General features: G+C 32.9%; 1 protein-coding gene across 1 annotated transcript in view; it reads left to right on the forward strand.

Moving 5' to 3' along the window:
* Nucleotides 1-5,803: 5,803 nt before the first annotated feature.
* Nucleotides 5,804-16,799, forward strand: part of LOC106111480 (protein croquemort-like) — a 25,713-nt gene continuing 14,717 nt past the window's right edge. The window contains exon 1 of the mRNA XM_013293599.1: nt 5,804-6,029. The gene's annotated coding sequence lies outside the window, so the exon portion shown is untranslated. The remainder of the gene's footprint in view (nt 6,030-16,799) is intronic.

Here is a 16,799-nt window from a genome sequence, read left to right on the forward strand (position 1 = left end):
CTCGTTTGCCACCTTATATTATAAAGAAAAAGTTTTCAGTCTAGTTTAGAGTTTTTTAGGTTAATGTAAATTTCCATATCTTAAATAATTTACTTATAGCAAATTGTATAAAATAAGTGAAAAGTGCCTTGTTACCTATTTTATAGTCTAGATACTTAATATTGTAAGATGTACAGTCAGCTTCATAAATGTATACAATTACTAATTTTATGATACGTGTATACGCTTTCAGCTTCAAAAATATGTGTACAAAAATATACGAATAAGTGTATATTTACATACATAATTTTCAAATCTGAATTCTTACTTATATTAAAATGCGAAATTTTAGATGGATGGATGAGTTTTAATTATAAGGTATCTCCAGAACTTAATTTTGTCGAAATTTGTCACATATGTAGGTATTTTGAAAGGACACAGGTCACTAATGGAGTTGAAGAGTGCAGCTAGTGTATTCATATTTATGAAGCTGACTGTACACATAAAAGCTTATGAGTTGGCACGTGGTTAATAAGATGACTCTTCTGTTTCACGTGCCAATTGATACTGTTTTGTATGAAAAGTTGCTAGGTAGATTTATTTATAATTTATTTAGTGGAAGTAAAATTATAACACAGATATAAATTTTATGTACTTATTGAAATTGTTAAGTTATTACAACCGTGGAAATAATTAAGGAATTACCAAATGAAAAAATACCATTAAAATGTAACAATAATGTAGATTTTTATTTTTTACTAGCTGTTGCTCGCGACATCGGCCGCGTGAAATTAAAAAATATAGCCTATGTTACTCGCAGATAAATTTCCTTTCTGACGGTGAAAGAATTTTTAAAATTGGCCCAGTTGTTTTTGAGTTATTTCAATACATACAACAATACAACTTTTTTTTATAATATTAGTATGGATGAAATGTTACCCGTTTTGCCCTTTTTGTTACATTTATATAAAAAGTTTGCCATTGAAAAAACTAGTGTTTCAAGTGTTATATTTTGTTTTTTTTTTTAATTATTTATAATGAAATAAATCTATTTTGTATATAAGGATAAATTTCTTAAGACGTAAGAGCGGGCGCACAACTAAACTATCGCACGACGGTTGTGCGATAGTTTAGTCAAATGTGTGCGTGCTCTAAAATAACTTGTTAACCATGTTGTCTCGACACACAGATATTATTTTTAGTATTTTATCATGTTTTATAATAAAAATATAAAAAAATAATACATTTTTTATTCAATCCTTTGTTCTAATTTTAAACCTTTTTCTTCACGATCTAATTAAATACTTTATCACAGAAATCTTACTAATATTATAAATGCGAATGTTTAGATGGATGGATGTTTGTAAGAGTTTGTAGCCTAAACTGCTGAACGGATCTTAATGAAATTTGGCACAGATGTAGAGGATAATCTGGAAGGACACATAGGCTACTTACTATTTTTTTTTAATTCTACGCGGTGTCGTCATCGAAAGCTAAATAAACAGTAGTTATTTTCAATACGCGGCGGATATATTTAGTTGACACATTAGATGTACCAGCACTCCTTTACCCGACGAGCCAACTCAAGCCAAGAAATAAAAAAAATGATAGTACAGTCTACTGTCATTTTTTTTATTTCTTTTTTTCCATACTATGTTCTACATGTGTCTATATAACGTGATTCTTTAAACTGTATGGAGATATTTACTTTCGAACTTCCATCCATCCAACATACTCGTATAATATTATTATGATTTGTAATTTTGTCTGTTCTTTTAAACTATGAACCTTATTTTTTTTGTATTTCTAATTATAAAATTCTTAGAAAAACGTCTATGGGACAAAATGTCTACATTTCTCAGTAGCGTCCTTGGCTAAATTACTTGGCAATTTGCCAATGATTTATTTGAAGATTTGGTAAGAAAAATATGTTTTGCGAGTTTTGTATAAACAAGAAATACAAAACTGATAGAATACGAGAATAGGCGGAAATACACATGCCAGTAAAATTTAGTAGCACAGTACATGCCAGCGACTGGCTCAAACTCAATGCGTTCCCACATGGCAGCTATTTACATATGTAGTCCCGGCCATAGAGTAGTTAAGGTAGACTGGCGGTAAAATATAAGAACACTTGTTATCTTCTTTACTCTATGAGAATAGAGGAGATAGTACTATTGTTTTTACATATATTATGATATGACGCAAAAACTGTTTGCAAACTTTTTTAAATCGTCTCGCCGACTTCAATCAACGCTCACACACAAGTAGGACATTACCAGCTATTGATAGACATTTCCTGTTCGTTTCTGTTCGAAAATATCTAGAACTAGCTTTGACCGCGAATCCGTACACGTGTAGTTAAAAAAAGTAGGCTATGGGTTCTTTCAGACTATGCTCTACATCTGTGCTAAATATCGAGATTCATACAGCAGTTTTCTCTCTAACGAACATCCATCCATCCATCGATTTTATAATATAAGATGGCAAACGAGCAAGCGACCACCTGAATCCACTGAAATAAAAGGTGAACGCTGCCCATAAACAACCGCAATTGCAGATGCGATGCATCTGCAATTGCCGTAGTTGCCCTTAATTGACGAAGGAGGACGCGCACATAAAAAGGACATTTCCCCTACCTATGCGTCTCCTTCTCCGTCGAATCCAATTACCTTCCCATCCTTTCATCTTAAGAAAAGGGTGGAAAGGGACTAAAATTAGGCCTCCGGCACCACACTCATCAGACGAAACGCGGAATTGGTCCCACTTCACGCCTGTTTTCTGTGTGGTCGTGGTATTGCACCGGGCGAGCCGGCTAATTCGTGCGAAGATGTTAAAGCGGGCTCTGCCACGATTATTTTATCATTTTACATCTGTCATTTTATCGTAATGTACAGTCGGGGAATCTGGCAGTGTTCAAACTACAAGCTACAGACGTATGAACATTTTGTACGCATTCAGATAACGCCTAACAATATCCAATAAGTTTTTAAATGTGACTGTTCGAAAAAAGTGGCAGACGACTTGCTTTTGTTTATTATCCCATCGTTTATACAACTCACTGTTACTTAATTGTTTTTTGTAGAAGGAGGCAAAGTTTGTCTCGTTGCAAGAACCAAGGCAATCTTTTTAAAACTGGAACAACGCGAATTTCGGCGACTGTACCTTCTTAAGTGATCAATATAATTTGAACCTACCTTAACTGGTGACAAATGTATAAAACATACTTAATATGCTTAAGATTTACATATGTTTTGCGTAATTTATATTAAAACAACTTTTCTATTCCAAAATCACGTTTTTTAATTTTCCATTACATTTTAATGCAGAATGTTTATTGAAAACGAGTTTGCGCCTACTGGTACTTTACTTCCGTAAACATTTATTTATTAAATTATTCAAATACTTGTTTGCGTCCGCGACTCCGTCTATGTTCAAGCCTTTATGTTCTTCCAGACTATCAACTACTATACCGTTCAGCCGTTTAGATTACAAACTCTACAAACATCTATCCAAACTTTGGCATTTATTACGTTAATACGATTAGTTAATGACCAATAAATATTTTACTTTTTAAAGGCTCCTACATAAATAATTGTTTTTGTATCTAGAAATTTTGCTATTTGCGCTCTTAAATGTTTTAAAAACTTGGTGAAATTAAATCCATTTAATTGAAAAATAAATAAGACTAACTGTTCCCTTGCGACTTCGTCCGAATTAAATTATGAAAATTTTATTTCATTGTCAAAATGACATGACATGATCACAAACCATGGCAACATCGCTTCCTTGATGTTGGCAGCAACTAATGATCTCTTTCCCACATTAGGGTTTTTATCCAAAATGTTTACCCCCCAAGTTCAATAGTGTTAAAAAAAACGTGACGTATGTAGGGCTTTTTATTCAGAAAAAAAATTTTAAAAAACAATCTGTAAAAAAGTTTACGCTTTATTATAATAGTATAGATAAGATTTGATTATTTGTTATTCTGTTAATAGTGTATTATTTATCTCTTTATATGTATATACATTATATATTAATTTATTTAAAGAGAATCGCTCCATTGTAGAATTTCGTCTGTTATCATTATTTAAGATAAACTCTGGTGTTAAGATATGATAAGACAAAAACACTTAAAAGATCACCGATCCCAACGAAAACATAAACCTAAAGTATTTCATAATAAAATCTAATTTTCGGTTACATAGATAATTGAAAAACTTCTGTTAGAAGTAACTGAATCTGTACAAACATCTGTACACATAAACACGTATCTATACTATTATAATAAAGCGTAATCACACACTTCTTTGTTGCCTAACATGTCAGCTATCACAGCATATTTTTGAATAATTCTTCTTTTAATAAAAAGCCCTACACTTACTTCACGCTTTAGGCTATATATTTTCACGCCATTAAACTTAGGAGCTAAATATTTTGGATAAAAACCCTAATGTGGGAAAGAGACCATAAATTGCTGCCAACATCAAGGAAGCAAGATTGCCATAGTAAGGTAATTGGTATTTTAACATTTGCAATTAATAATTTGACAAATGGAAACGATAAAATAATATTTTTATAATTCTGTGCGGATGAAGCTGCACGGGAACAGCTAGTTAAATACTAAAATTAAATAAACTTCTGCATTTTCAGATAAAAAATACCGCGAAACGTGCGTATTTTTAGGTTAAATTCCAAAAGTGAAGCTTTCTTTGGAAGCTTTTTTCCGGGATAAGTTTTAGGTTTATTATGAACTGGCTTTCGCCCGCGACTCCTACCGCGTGGTATTCAAATAAAACAAAACCAAGTAGCCTATGTGTTCTTTCAGACTATCCCCTACATCTACGCCAAATTTCATTGAGATCCGTTCAGCAGTGTAGGCTACAAACCAACAACCATCCATCTAAACTTTCACATTTATAATATTAGTATGAAGTATGATAAAGAAACTTTGAATAATAATGTACCATATACGAAGCAGCTAAATAAATGATCGTATTTATCTTAAAAGAAACGAAATACATTTCGTAGTGCGCATTACAGTTTAGTCGTCTGTGTCCAAAATACATCTTGAGACAATGGTTCTCAAAGTGTCTATATCATATGATAATTTATATTTTAACGCAGTTAGATTTATTTAAATTACAGACGTTTATTTGTTTTAATTGGTATAAGGAAAATAAATTCCTAATATATATTTATTAAAAGTAGTTTTTGACAAAAAATTCAAACTTTAATGCACAGTGGGCAAAGATTATGGAATTTTAGTCCTTGCAAGTGCTCTCTCCTAAGCTAGATTCTTAGATTGTATACTCAGTTCCCGGTGCTTGTAATATTGCCTTTGCTCAGCATTTCTACAAGGAATCTATTTATCCATCTAAGGGAGGGAGGTCAATCAAGGGGGGATAATAGTACAGACATTTTTATATCATTCCGAAGAGAAATCTTTAATGCATAACAATTTTTATTTATTCACAACAGTCTATAGGGATTTTCTTTATCTTTCTTACAAATATTATAAAGAGGAATTTGGATTTTTGTATGTATGGAAATCACTCTAAAACTACTGAGTCGACTTCAAAATGTTTTTCGCTGTTAAAAAGCTCCGTTATTAATAACATAGGCTGTTTTTTAGAATTATTTTTTTAATTTTACGAGAAGTCGCGACCAACAGTTATTTTACTACTAACACCTCCTGGCGATGTTAATGTTAGAGGCAATTGTTGTTGACGATAGTTTGGGAAGCTCTGTCGCAGACATGTGTTGACAGCAGCGTGTACACTCTACATCCAATTGATTACTTATCAAAGTCGACACAATGATGTCCAGAGCCCAGTACTGCCGGCACATTCGACAACGACGGACGTGTGTTGCCCTTACACGGAATATCGTATTTACTACACATAAAGTTATATTCTTATTGACTGTAAAATCCGATTGTTAAATTATTTGCATATGTGTATAGTGTTTTGTTTATTTATTAAAAGTGTTATTTGAGTGACAAAAAAAAACTTTTTTTCTGTTTATAATATTCCCAACATCGATTTAAAGTAAGTGTTTTTACACAGGTGTCTATTACCAAATAATTCAAGTTCATTCAGATTTTTGTATTTATAACATGCGTTTGTTAGACGATAAAGGTGCTAATCCCTTGCAGTTTGTTATCAGCTATTGATAGTAGCCAAAACAAACTTATAATAGTGATAAATACTAAGAAATCACGTTATTACGAATGTGTAGGAACTATTTAATAACTTTTTATAGACTTTTAATTATTTTAGATTATTTCTATGGTGTTACACAATATTACACAACTAAAGTTTGTCTCTTCGAGTAAATATAAATGACTAGCTTTCGCCCGCGACTCTGTCCGCGTGGAATTGAAAAAGAAAAGAAAGTGAGTAGCCTATGTGTTCTTCCAGACTATCCTCTACGTCTATGCCAAATTTCATAGAGATCCGTTCAGCCGTTTAGGCTACAAACTCTAACAAACATTCACCCATCTAAACTTTCGCATTTATAATATTAGTAAGATTAGCTTACTAATTGATTGATTGAGATTAGCTAACTCATTTGCGATATATCTTAATATATCGCAAATGAGTAAATATAAATAACAATCGACAATCGGACAACAGTTGTGCGATTGTCGATTGTTTCGCAGCCAATTCAACTGTTTAGTTGCAGAACTAAACATCGAGTAGTGTACTTCCATATAAGCTCATAGGAATCAAAACCAGACTAAACAGTTGTGCGATAGTTCAGGTGTGAGCACTCTTAATACAAAGAAAAGGGCCTCAATTCAATGAGTGATATAATTTCATTCAAATCTATTTGAATAAATATGTAAATGTATGCAAAATTATTCAGTACAGAAAATGTTTACTAGTTTAAAAGTACAACTGTGCAAAGATTATAATAATCTTTTATATTAACACGAGCTGTTGCCCGCGACTTCGTCCGCGTGGTATTCGAAAACATAAAAGCTACGTATCCCTCGGGAACCGGACATTTCTCGGGGATGAAATTTATCCCATGTGTACTCCAGACTTTGTTTTACATCTGTGCAAAATTTTAATAAGATATGTTGAACCGTTGCAGAATGATCGAGTAAACATTAAAAAACCAAATTAATGAATCCCACGGGAACCGTAACTATTCCCGGGATAAAAAGTAGTCTATGTGTGCTTCCCGAATTTGCTCTAAATCTGTGCCAAATCTCATGGAGATCCGTTCAGCCGTTTGAGCTACAAACGCTAACAAACATCCATCCATCCATCCATCTAAACTTTCGCATTTATAATATTAGTAAGATTATTTATTACAAAACTAGCTGTTCCCGTGCGGGTTCATCCGCATGAAATTGTGAAAATTTTATTTTATTGTTCACATTTGTCAAATTATCAATAGCAAATGTCAAACTGACATGACATGACAAACCTTGACAATCTCGCTTCTTTGATGTTGGCATCAACTTATGGTCTCTTTCCCACATTAGGGATCTTATCCAAGATATTTAAGTTTAATGGCGTGAAATATATAGCCTAAAACGTGACGTAAGTGTATGGCTTTTTCCTAAAAAAAAATATTCAAAAATATGCTGTAATTGCTGACATTTTAGGCATCAAAGAAGTGTGTGTTTACGCTTTATTATAATAGTATAGATAGATAAGCTACTAATTTTCAATTTAATAGTCTACGAGACAAGAAGTAACAACGCAATTTAATAAATAAAATTTTACAAAGCTTATATCACTTGCAAAGAACCCGGAATCAAAACTTAAAACCTTGAAGTAGGCATATTTAAAATTAGATAATATACTGAAGTTGCAATAACGTCTAATACTTATCTTAAGTTACTTGCTTAGATGTCTCGAGAGTTTAACGTTGTGTTTCCATCGCAAACACACCCACAACGTGTTTCGTCCGTTTTAAACATAATTAGGCCACAATTAAGATGTTTTTATTAATTTTAGCAAATAATAGTTTGTGTTATCCGCCATATGGTGCCTTTCTGTTAATTGGACGAAAATATGATTGGACTTACCTCTATCCAAAGTGGGTTCGTTTGGACGCTAGAAGGCTTTAAAGAAATTACATTTGTTAAAATATCTAAAATCGTTTTATAGATTTTATTCATATTGAAATTATGATTTCTGTTTGTTAAGCTACACCTTTTTGAAGTACCAACATTATGAACTCATCAGGGGGCTACAAAAATCGAAGATCACAACTATTTTCAGACGATACATAAAGGCATATAGTACTGGTACATATATACAAACTTGTAATTTAGATTTTTTCCGTTGACATAACAAATAGGCTATTATAAAGAAGGCAATAATAGGTAAAAAAACGCTTAAACGTATGTTAATGTCAAGGATGTGCTTATCTCGATGTTGACTGTACATGTCTACGCGTGCTAACTAAATAGGCGTTTGGCAATTTTTGCCGATAACTTGATAAATGAGTCACTAATGATTTAATTGTGGCACGTGGTGGCAAGGTCAGACCTTTGTTATGGATTTCAATTCCGCTTACAACGACTTTTGAGAGTAACCCCAGAGATAGAGAAGGTATAAAGTAAAAGGTTAGAATGGACATGTTATGAGGAGGGATGAATCGTATGTTACAAGGAGAACGTTAGTTATAAGTGTGGATACACCGGTAGCGGTAGACCTAGAAAGAGATGAATGTATTGCGTGAAAGGTGACAAAATAAAGAAGAGAGTAATGACTGAGATGACGTATGGTAGAGTTACGGAGGACAAAAACCTGTTGCGCACTACGGGAGTAGGATAGGAAGGAAGATGATGATCATAGGCTTTTAAGCCTCTAATAACACACCTTTAACTAAACTATCGCATAACTGTTGTGTGATTTTCCATTGTTTCGCAGCCTTCAACTGTTTAGTTGCACAACTAAAAATCATAGTGTACGCACCATAAACTCATAGTAATCACAGCACGACTAGTACTGCGATAGTTTAGTCAAACATGTGGGCACGCTCCAAACTAAGATCCATGTCATAATCGACACAAGAGATTTTTTGTCATGTTCTTGTCAACACTGTTTTATACATTCATATTCCTTTAGGCGATGTAAGTATATGGTAACATGGTCCATACATCCATCCATTTATAATAGTATAGTTTCTAGCTTTGGTTTAAAACAATCTTTGTTAATTTCTTTTACAAAAATGTTACAATAATGCAGTTTAACTTATTATAACTTTCGTGAGACATTATACTTTAATTTATAACTCGACTAAAACTCACGTGGGATCTTTCGGTGTAGGCACCGACCAGTTTCAAACCCGTAAGTGGTCCTTCTCCAGGGTGAGTGGTTGCCGGCTTTATCCGCTATCGCGTCGCGACGGTCACTTTTCAGTTTGTATAAAAAATTAATCCCTTGATCGCAGTACAAAGTCATCGTCAGAACATCGACAAAAAAACCTTCAATTAATGTTTTCAGGAAAATACACATGCAATTTGATACAGGTTATAAATTTTTATAACATTGTACATGCTAATTGTACATATTTGTCTGGATACAGACCATTTAAAGTTAATCCGCTTAATATTAAAACAAATCTTGATAAACAAAGAATTTAATTTGATTGATGGTAAAAAATGTTTACGAGTTACATTTTTTGAGCTCTCTGTTGTAACTTAATCTATGAAAATAAGGTAATATTAAAAAATCTTTTACTGGAATAAAAAATATATATAATTATCATACTTCATACTAATATTATAAATGCGAAAGTTTAGATGGATGGATGTTTGTTTCAGTTTATAGTTTAAACAGCTGAACAGATTTGGATGAAATTTGGCATAGATTTAAAGGATAGTCTAGAAGAACACATAGGATACTTACTTTTGTTTTATTTTTAATGCCACGCGGACAGAGTCGCGAGAGAAAGCTAGTATGTTATAATTAAAAGTCCATTAAAGCATTACTTTAGTGACGTATCTGTACATCTGTCTTGATTCATTTCTTTTTATAATTGGAATTTAATTATAAAACAAGTCTGTGTATTTTAACATGTACACTTTTGTAACTGTAAAAGCTTCGTATGCATGCGAATTTCGAAACTTTTATCTCAACTTATGCGGATTTAAAATGAGTTACAATCTTACTAATATTATAAATGCGAAAGTTTAGATGGATGGATATTTGTTAGAGTTTGTAGTCTAAACTGCTGAACGGATCTGGGTGTAATTTTGCATAGATGTAGAGCATAGTTTGGAAGAACACATAGGTTACCTACTTTTGTTTTTTTTTTATTTCACGCGGACATAATCGCGGGCGAAAGCTAGTTTAAATATAGGACTGAAGTTGCTTGCTTGCTTGCTTGCTATTTTGATGTAACGAAAAAAATAATGTAAAGTACGTTTTTACAAACGTTTAAGTTTAAAATTGTAATAAATTATACTAAGGGCCTTTCCCACCACTGGCTGATAAATGTTCAGATAGCTTAAAAATAATGTCACTGTCAGATAAATTAACAAAATCCGATATTTCCATCACATATTTTACACGTTGGATTGTATCAGACAATTTACAATTTGGTAGGACAGGCCCTAAGAATATTAACATTTCTACTATAACTGAGTTGCCTAGTTACAATAACATTGTGTAACAATCAGATAGCGGTTGTAAAAATTGCGACAATACCAGTCTAATATTATCTTATCGTTTTGCTAATCGTATATAGTAATTCGCATATGAAATACTAGCTTTCGCTCGTGACTCCATCCGTATTAAAAAAAAACAAAAGTGAGTAGCCTACGTGTTCTTCCAAATTTCATCAACATTTTTCAGTAGTTTAGGCTACAAACTCTAACAAACATCCATCTAAACTTTCGCATTTATAATATTAGTAAGATTAGTAACCTGTAGCCTGTAGCATAATATTTATAGGTTTTAACTAAACATTAAGACCATCGGTGGCTCAGTGGTTTGAACACTTAACTTGTAATCTACAGGTCTTGGGTTAGAATCCCACCATGTACCAATGTGATTTTCGATTTTTCAAATTTTCATATGTACATAATTTACCCGACGTTCTTACGGTGAAGGAAAACATCGTGATGCCTGCACATATCGGCGAAGAAATTCAAAGATATGTGTGAAGTCAACCAACCCGCACTTGGCCAGCGTGGTTGACTATGGCCTACTCACCCTGTATTAGGGTAGGCTCCGAGCCCCTCGGTGGGGACGTACAGCTGGTGATGAACTAAACATTGGTGTAACAACTACGTAGCCCCCACAGGGGTGGCTGTTCCAACGCGTGGCAAATGCGACTTAAGTTTTTTTTCCTCATAAGGTGGCAAACGAGATAAGTGGCAAAAATTTACTGAGTATTTAAAAAATGAAAATTAAATTTAACTGCATTAAATGACTTGTCCAATTACAATGTCAATTTGTGTCATGTTATTCGATTTATGTTTCAAGTTTTAAATTTAGCTTAATTAACTTGAGTTAAAGGTTTTTTCTGTAAAAAGCAGTTAGTAACTTTTATTGTCTAATTAAATAACAATTTGATAAAACTAACATTATTTAGCAAACAGATAACCTCAATTCTAACGATTATTAAAAAAAAGGTTTTCAGATAACAGTGTGAAATCAAAACCAAAGATACCAGCAAAACGTTAGTTGCAATATTTATTTATACCTTTTTATTAAACATTTCATAAAAATAATCAACAATTATGTACAAAAATAGTCCTAATAGTAACTGCTAAAGCTTATACGGTACAGTTATTTTTAAATTTGATAAAAACAATACAAAATGGCAACTTTTCGCATCAAAACTAAACAATAAACACGTAATAAATTCAAAATATCACAGCGTTATATGTACATATATAAAAAACAATTGAATTAAGAACCATCTTTTTGTAGTCGGTTAATCTTGCCACTTTAAAAATGATAAACCCTTTATTCTGCATTATACTTCAATAAACAACATCGTAAATCAGTAGCAAAATACGGTATGATGGCAATCAGGAGAAGAGGGTCATGCATACCGACAGTCAGAGCGACCAGTGGCCAGGCGTATTCTCTCGCCGACGGATGCGATCATTACAGACTCGTTGAGACGAATTTAAACGGTCCAGTGTTACTAAAATAGGGCTGCCAACTTAAACAAAGCTCCGATTATTATAAGAAAAAATATGTGGTCAACCCTAGATACGTTTGCGGACAGACACTACGAATGAAATGCTATCTAATTGATTAATTTATTACCCGAAACTCGAATACCAAATGAATTCTGTGCATTGAAGTCAAATCTCAAGTGGTTGGCAACCCTAATCTGTCTATACTTCTATACTATTATAATAAAGCGTAAACACAAACGTCTTTGTTGCCTAAGATGTAGGCAATTACAGCATATTTTTAAATAATTCTTTTTTTAATAAAAAGCCCTACACTTTAGGGTATATATTTACACGCCATTAAACTTAGGGGGTAAATATTTTGGATGATAACCCTAATGTGGGATAAAGACCATAAGTTGCTGCCAACATCAAGGAAGCAAGGTTGCCATGGTTTGTCATATGTCATGTCATTTTGACATTTGCTATTGATAATTTGACAAATGTAAACAATAAAATAAAATTTCCATAATTTTATGCGGATAAAGTGACATGGGAAAAGCTATTTAAATATTATATATTTGTCTTTAAAATCTTTACTAATAAACAACCTATAACTAATTATAGATTACTACCGCTATCAAAAATATCGTTTTTGAACAAATCCGACGCGAATTGAGAGAATGTTTTAATGTTACAGTTATTTTTGTAAAGGCGACATTCAAATTAACACGCATGCTTACGAAACGAGTCTATATTTAGCTTTTATTTTTAACACCAAATTCAAACTGTCACCTTCGTAATTAAAAATACAACGTAACAATGTTATCTTTCATTGAAACTGTTGGAATGACATTATGCAATTTATTGTCTGAATTATAACCTAAAATTTCAAGGTGTGTTAAAAATATATCAACATGGAACACCATCAGATATAGCACACATCTTACTAATATTGTAAATGGGAATTTTTAGCTGGATGGATAGATGGATGGATGTTTGTTAGAGTTTGTAGCCTCTACTACTGAACAGATCTCGATGTGGCGTAGATGTAGAGGATGGTCTGGAAGAACACACAGGCTACTTACTTTTGTTTTTGTTAATTCCACATGGCTAGATACTAATAAACATTTGATTTAATCGCAATTAGTTACTTCAATTGCCATTATAAAATATTTTTCCTTCTTTCCATAAAATATTTCAAATAATCCGCCTTCAATTATTTTTCAAAGCAAAAGCATAAAAGTAGGTTTTGAATGTGCCTCGGTAGATGTCGCTATCCCCCTCACCTATCTAAAATTCCGAGAATGTAAAATAAATACGAAATAACTAGGAATAAGACAATTTTAATTACATCTGCCCCTAGACCAACTAGCTACTTCCATGTTTTAGTTTGAAACAAGCTGCAATCACTATGGTGTAAAAATGTTTTTTATGCATCATCGTGCATGAAATAAATTAAGTATAATCTGTCTACTTATCGGAGATGATCTCGAACGCAACGAGCAACATCCCAATAACTGCTCGTTGTTACATATTACCACATCCGTTAGTTTTACGTGGGCGATGCACTTTCTTTGTTAGTTTTACCCTGAGAAGGGTATTTTAGCTGATATCTGATGAACTCACCGCCCCATTATACTTACAAATATAATAAAAGCGAAATTTAAGATGGATGAATGTTTGTTAGAGTTTGTAGCCTACACTGCTGAACGAATTTCAATGAAATTTGGTATAGATGTAGAGGATAGATTGGAAGAACACATAGGCTACTTTTTTTTTAATTTCACGCGGACGGAGTCTCGAGCGAAAGCTAGTTGGTTATATTTGAAACTTAATTCCAATAAAGTCTGACGTAAAATTGTTACAAGATTCTTGTAGTGTTATGTCTTGTCTATGGTCTGTGAATGAGATCTGTCAAAACTGGCATTTCCCATAGCAGTTCCCAGGCAAGTTTTGTGCGTTATAAGAGCGTGCTTTGATTCCTATGAGCTTGTATGGAGGTGCGCATTTTACTCGATTTTGATTGCAACTAAACAGTTGAATGGGCTGCGAAACAATCGACAAACGGACAATAGTTTAGTCAAAGATGTGCGTTTGCTTGTTTCCGAATTTTTCCATATTTTCTGACATATCAGCATGTTTGGGATAACTTTGTGTCTAATCTTTGTTATTTTTCGTTTTATGACTAACAAAGTTAGAATTTACGATAAACTATTCTATGACTAATTACATATCTGCTTTAGATTTTACAGACTGTATAGCTTTTTAGATGTTTTTTTACTATGAAGTAGCTGTTCCCGTGCGGCTGCATCCGCGTGGAATTATAAAAACATTATTTTAATGTTTACATTTGTCAAATTCTTAATTGCAAATGTCAAAATACCAATTATCTCATTATGGAAACCTTACTTTCTTGATGTTGGCATATGGTCTCTTTCCCACATTAGGGTTTTTATCCAAAATATTTAGTCCCTAAGTTTAATGCCGTGGAAATATATTGCCTAAAGCGTGACGTAAGTGTAGGGCTTTTTATTAAAAAAATAATTTTTCAAAAATATGCTGTAATTGCTGACATCTTAGGCAACAAAGAAGTGTGTGTTTACGCTTTATTATAATAGTATAGAAGTACAGATATTTGCGTAGTTCTGCTTTGATGGTCGATTTAAATAAAAATAGATTTATATAGGTTTATTCAGAACAAGATAAATTAATAACCTAGAAAACAACATAAGTATTAACTTTATTTAAATCTAATGGGTTAATGGATTTTGGGGGTTCTCGTGCAAGAATGTCTATATTATAGTTCCTTAATTATCCATTACGTATTTCTCCCCATCAACATTTGTTCATCGTCTTCGTTTGTATGGCGTGTTGCGTATTGCGTAGTGTCCTTGAACCGGCCACCGAACACGTGTAACCAATGCATCAATGGATGACTCACTAATATTCATTTTCGATGCGTATTTTGTTTACAAATGTGCAGACACGAGGCGATTGATTTTATAATTCCAATCATATCCTTTTGATAGATTTGTGTGTCTATTCTGCAAGTGGAAGCAATTCCGTGTTCCCTATGATGTGTGCGTTCCAGAGGACAGATTTTAGTCCTCGTTTCCATTTTATTTTTTTGTACAAGGAATGGTTGTGAAGGGGAAAAGAAGTGTATGATGGATTCAAGGGGAAATATCTTCTTAGTGGACGCCACCTTCTTTGCTGTTTAAAAGTCAACACATCTGCAAATGCGAATGTCTATTGGCAAGTTGCTTCGCTATTAGAATTCGCCAAAATAGCGAAGTGAAATTATTTGTCACATTATACTTAAAAAAAATGGAAAAATAGAATCTCGAAGGGATTATAATTTACTATAAATATTTTTTTATAAATGAACATTCTATTTTTATTACTATGAAAGTATGGATGGATTGTGTGAAAGAAGATATGCTTAAGAAAGGAGTGGATTCAGATATGACGGCTGATAGAGATGTATGGAAGAGCAGCATTGTGCCGACCCTCCGTAAGGGATAAGGGCAAGTTGATGATTCTATTTTTATTAGTAATATTTTAAATGTTCTTGATTAATGAAAGTAATCGAACCTTGCAATTTGTTATTGAACCTTAATTATTTTTCTTTTATAAAAAACTTTTGGTAAAGCTTTTAGTTTACAAGGCTTCTTATATCGACAGTTATAAGAGGAAAGCCTTGCGAAAGTTGCTGGGCTAAATATAGCAATGCCGATTGCTAAAATCACATTAAGATAACAGAAATACTGTTTTACACGTAAAAGTAAACTAAAATGTACTTAATTCTGTAATATTTTACTATTTCTTGTCTTTTACCTCGAAATCGGACAAGGTAAGATTAAATTCTGGCCGGTATTATGATATTACTAGCTTTCGCCCGCGACTATCCGCGCGGAATAAAAAAAACAAAAGTGAGTACGTTATCTTCGAGACTACCCTCTACATCTATGCCAAATTTCAATGACATCCCCTCAGCCGTTTAGGCTACAAACTCTAACAATCATCCATCCATCTAAACTTTCGCATTTATAATATTAGTAATATAATATAATTCTCAATTACTTTCCATAGTTACAAGGAAAGGATGGAAAAGGGAAATGATTTTATCAGGATATGGGACGCATCGGTAGAGGAAACATCTATACGTACCATCCTCTGTTAATTAAAAATAACGCAACTGTAAATGCAGATAATTATAGGCAGCGGTCGCTTCCATATTTTAGCGTATTCCAGCTGTTGGGTTTATTACCTTATACTACAAAAAATATTCCTTAAAAGACAGGATTCTCGGAAACTGTTATCTTGTAAGTCGGATAAATACGTTAACGTCAAAGAACAACTAATGAGGATCGAGTTATCCCAAAGATGGACGTATTAGGGTGACCATGGTAGTTGTTGGTAATTTACAGTTTTACCTTTTTTTAACATGGTTATGTCGAAATAATCGAGTTACTTATTGTTATTGCTCTGCAGAACATCTTAATTTTATTTTAATTGACAGATTTAATAACTAACAGAAAATAAATAAGTTTATTTATTCGATGGCGGAGTTTGAATTATTTATTCCGCTTTGTTTCTAAAACTAAAGATATTCTTTTGTTATCCTTGTAAATAACGTAATTAAGTTTGACAAACATCTTCATTGTTTTGGATTTTTGCCAAATCACTATCGAGATCAGTAGCAAACTTCGAA

Source organism: Papilio polytes, unplaced genomic scaffold, assembly GCF_000836215.1.
Source record: "Papilio polytes unplaced genomic scaffold, Ppol_1.0 DF824158.1, whole genome shotgun sequence".
In the NCBI taxonomy this organism is placed as follows: domain Eukaryota; kingdom Metazoa; phylum Arthropoda; class Insecta; order Lepidoptera; family Papilionidae; genus Papilio; species Papilio polytes.